Here is a 4,530-nt window from a genome sequence, read left to right as displayed (position 1 = left end):
ATCTGTCTCTGCCTCAAGGAACTCCTAGCTCCAATGAGATTGGAAGGCATAAACAGGCACAAGCAACATCATGGTGGTGGAAATATTAACATATTCTAAATTTTTTTATTGTTCATAAAAACATTTCTTCTGTTTTTAGGTTTCTTTATTTTATTTCCAGCACCGTTTTGTTTCTTTATAAAGCAGTCCTCTGCACCCATGTATCCATTCAACCAACCTGAGATCAAACATATTTTGAAGAAAATATTGTATCTGTACTGAACATGTATAAGCTTTTGTTTTCCTGACATTTGTCCCCCCAGGCAATATAATATTAAAACAAATTACATAGCATTTACATTGTATTAGGTATTATAAGCAATCTGGAGGTGATTTACAGCATCTGACAGGATGTATATTGGTTATATGTAAACACTACACTATTTTATATAGGAGACTTGAGCATCGGTGGATTTGGGCATCCACAGGAGATCTTTGAATCCATCCCCTGAAGAAACTGAAGGATGACTGTATTCTTTTCTCTACCATCAACTTCATCATAAAAGCATTTCCACAGATCATATGCATCATTTCTAGTTCCTCCTAAAATACAACTGAGATTACCTCAACCTATTCTCCAGAACCTAAATGGCTCCCCATCACCTTCCACCCTAAATCCATGTATCTCAACTAGCATTCAGTACTCATCTATTGTATTCCAGCTACAATGGACTGTTGACTTGCTTCCCCGAATGTTTTTATCATGCTCTCTCTGTCTTCACTGCTCTTTGTGGAAATTCAGTGAATCTTTAACACCCCCACCAATATAAAAATTTACCTGTTCATCTCCAAGCACCCTTATCATCAGGAGCCCAGGAGATGTTTCTTAAAGTGATCCCCTCTTTGTAACACAAATATATTATGTTTCCCTGATTTATTCATCTGTTTTTATGGAGACATGCACACAATTTTCATGAATTCTAAGTTATTTGAGAGAAGTTCTACTTATTCATATACTCATGCACACAAAAAGAAGTTCATGCCTCCAGAAGCTCACTGAGGGGAAGAGACAGGCACAAAGTAGTGGGGGTGGAAAGCCTTGTATCCCATAAGTCTCTTCAAGAAGGAAAAGTCTAACAACAAGTAAGACTTATTTGAATTTGGGTATAAAATAGGATTTCTGAAAGACCTCTGTGTAAACATTTATTCACCAATAAATCTTCAACTATGCACAGAGTGGGCATTCAACAAATATTTCGTATATGAGTGACTGGGTAGAAAGAAGCACCATCTGTAGAGAAAACTATAAGCCTTTTCGTGATGTAGAAGGCTGAAGGGAGAGGGCGAAGCAATAAATAGCATGAGTTATGGGTTGAGTTTCTGTCAAAGAGGCATGGGTTGATATTGTATCTGATGGTGCATTATGGGAGAAAAAAGTGATGAAGGAAGAGGTAAGTATTGTACTGATGACTCTAGTACTCTGTGAAGGAACCAATTTAAGCAGGAGAATACTAACCAAAAGGAGAAAGATAATAAAATTTTTGTAAGCTGGATATAGTTGCACACACCTGTAATCCTGGCTTTTAGGAAACTGATGCAAAAAATTTGTGACTCTGAGGCCAGCTTGGATAATTTAGAAAGTTAGACCCTATTTAAAAAAAAAGAGTAGTAGACAAAGCCTAAAAACAGGCAAACCATCAGAATTTGAGAAAATCAGCATATTTTGGCAATTGATTAGAGGCAGACAAGGAGAAGGAGAGCGGAGTTTCCTTAAGAACAGAGAACAAAGTGTATATTTACCAGGCAGACAATGAGTGTACCTGTTGAGATACATAGAAGAAGGTCAGTAAGCACTGGTGACGGAGATTGGAGTGATGAAGGGCCCTGTTTCAGTCAGCTTTCCATTACTGTGACAAAATACCTAAGATATTTAACTTATAAACAGGAAAGTGTTTCTTGTCTCAGAGTTCTGGAGGGTCCAGTTGTTTCCAAGCCAAACCTATCTGCCTGCCTGCAGTATGTCGTTTTTTTTTGTTTGTTTTGTTTTTGTTTTGTGGTACCGGGGATCGAATTTGGGTCCTTGTGCTTGCGAGGCAGGCCACCGAACCACTGAGCTAAATCCCTGGCCCTGCAGTATGTCAATTACAAAAACAATGAGCTTTGCAGAAGAGAAGGAGGTTCTTCACGAGGTGGTCAAGTGGTGGAAGAGGGAGAACAAGTCTCAAATCCACTTCCTGGAGTGTAGAGTTTAGGGATATTTAGAGAATGAAGAAACGGGGTTGTCCAAGGTGTAGTAAGTGGTGAGTGCAGGTGAAGTAATCAATGGTATGCATTGGTGTAATCAGTCTTCATGGGTCTTTATAGAACACGTGGTCATAAAATGGTAGCAGTAGCATGATCTGAGGGCAGAGCTTTAAAGCCTTGATATAAAAAGTCACTCATTAAACCCTTGTGCTGACCCAAGTGAAGAGTCAGTGGCTTCAAACAAAGTGGCCTTCAAGACTCTGAAAAGTAACCTAGATAATCTTTGCCATCATGGTACACATTTTGGAAGTGCCATGCTGGTGGAAGACTAATAATGTATTTCTTAGTTGTATGATCTCCAAAATTAGTGAGTTTTAAAATCAACTAAAAGAAAGTGAAGCCAAAGGTTTTATTCTGGTTTTCCTTTGGTTTCACAAATCATGGTCAAGTGGTTATCACTTTAGGTTTCAGGTGAGGCAGCAAACTTTCCAACTCAGCCTCCTGAGTGCTGGGATTACAGGCCTGCACCACCACTCCAGCTAGCTACACTCTTAACAACATTTGCTAGCATACAGTCTATTGCAAGGCAAGATAAGAGGAATTTATGAAGTAAACCCGGGAGGATATGAGAAATTTATAGTTTTATAAATAAGATTTGAATGATCTACTTGCATCACTTTTGGGTAAAGCACAGATCTAGATGAAATATGCATGTTGGTATTATCATTAAAATCAGTCTTCATACTAATGATTTCATGCCTTTTCAAGATTTGGTATAAACATGATACAAGAGGAATGAATGATGTGCATCGAACAACCAAGAAAATGCTGGCTTAAATTCCAATTTGCCAGTAGAAATATGTTATTCTTTGTAACAGTATTTTAAAACATTAAAAATTGATCTCAAAGAAATAGAAAGTAGAATAGAGGTTAAGAGAATGTGCAGAGAGCTGAGGGAAGGTGGGATGGGATATTTTATCCCCATACCCCTGCCCTCCTTTCATCCCCTCCATCCTCCTCTATTTACAAAGACTTTGTTTCTGTTTTTTCTTTTACTCATATTTTTTCTTTTTCCTTATTTCCTTTCCTCTACTCTTCCTACTTCCCCATACCTTTAGCCCTTTTCTTCCTATTTCACATTATCAATTTTACAATTTGGATCTTATTTACACTTTTGGTTTTTCACACCAGAGAAACTATTTGGTATTTACACACATGTCTTATTTATTTTACTTAAGAGTATGGTCTCAATATGCATCCATTTTCCTATGAATGACTAGTTTATCATTCTTTATGGCTGAGTAGTATTCAATTTTATAGAAAAACCACATCTTCTTTATCCACTGATGGGCAATTGGGCTGTTTCTAAATTTCAGCTATTACAAACTGTGCAGCAAAAAGAAAAAAAATGGGTGCTCATATATCACTGTGGTATGATTTTTAAAATTCTTTTGGAAAGATACCCAGCAGAGGGATAGCTGGGTCAAAGGGAACCTCTAATCCTAGTTCTTTGAGGCACCACCATATTGATTTCCACAGTGGTTGCAGCAGTCTGCACTCCACCAACAGTGGAGAAGGGTTTCTTTCTCCCCACAACCCAGCCAACACTTGTTATTGGTTGATTTCTTAATAGCAGCCATTCTTTCTGTGGTGAGATGCAATCTCAGTGTTGTTTTCATCTGCATCTCTGGAATGACTAGTGATGTTGAATGTTTTTTTCATTTATTTATTTGCTACTTTTACTTCTTTGAGAAATGTCTGTTCATTTCAGATGCCCATTTTTTAATTGGGTCTTTATATTTGGGGGGCCTGATATTTTTTAGTTCTTTATATGTTCTAGATAATAGTCCTTTGTCTGAACAGCAGCTGGAAAACAATTTTTCCCACATTGTAGGTTGTCTCTTAGTTCTGTTGGTGGTTTCCTTTGCAGTGCAGAAGCATTTTAATAAGATCAGATCCCAGTTGTTGATTATTTCTGCTAGTTCCCATGCTACTGAGGATTTGTTCATAAAATCTTTTACTATGCCAATGTCTTGGAGAGTTCTGCCTTACTTATCTTCCAGCAAATTTAGAGTTTCTATTTTAATATTCAGATCTTTAATCCACTTGGATTTTAGTTTAATGAATGGTGAAAGATAAGGGTCTAGTTTTAATCTTTGGCAGGTTGAAATCCAGTTTTTCCATGCCATTTATTAAAGAGGCTATATTTCCTCCAGTGAGGATGGTCAGCTCCTTTGTCAAAGATGAGGTAGCTGAGTACATCTGAAGTTGTTTCTGTAGCTTCCAGTCTATTCCACTGATTTTTGG

The sequence above is a fragment of the Fukomys damarensis genome, unplaced genomic scaffold (assembly GCF_012274545.1).
Source record: "Fukomys damarensis isolate Sample0158 unplaced genomic scaffold, DMR_v1.0_HiC HiC_scaffold_5, whole genome shotgun sequence".
NCBI classification, from domain to species: Eukaryota; Metazoa; Chordata; class Mammalia; order Rodentia; family Bathyergidae; genus Fukomys; species Fukomys damarensis.
Note: the sequence above shows the minus strand (reverse complement) of the source record.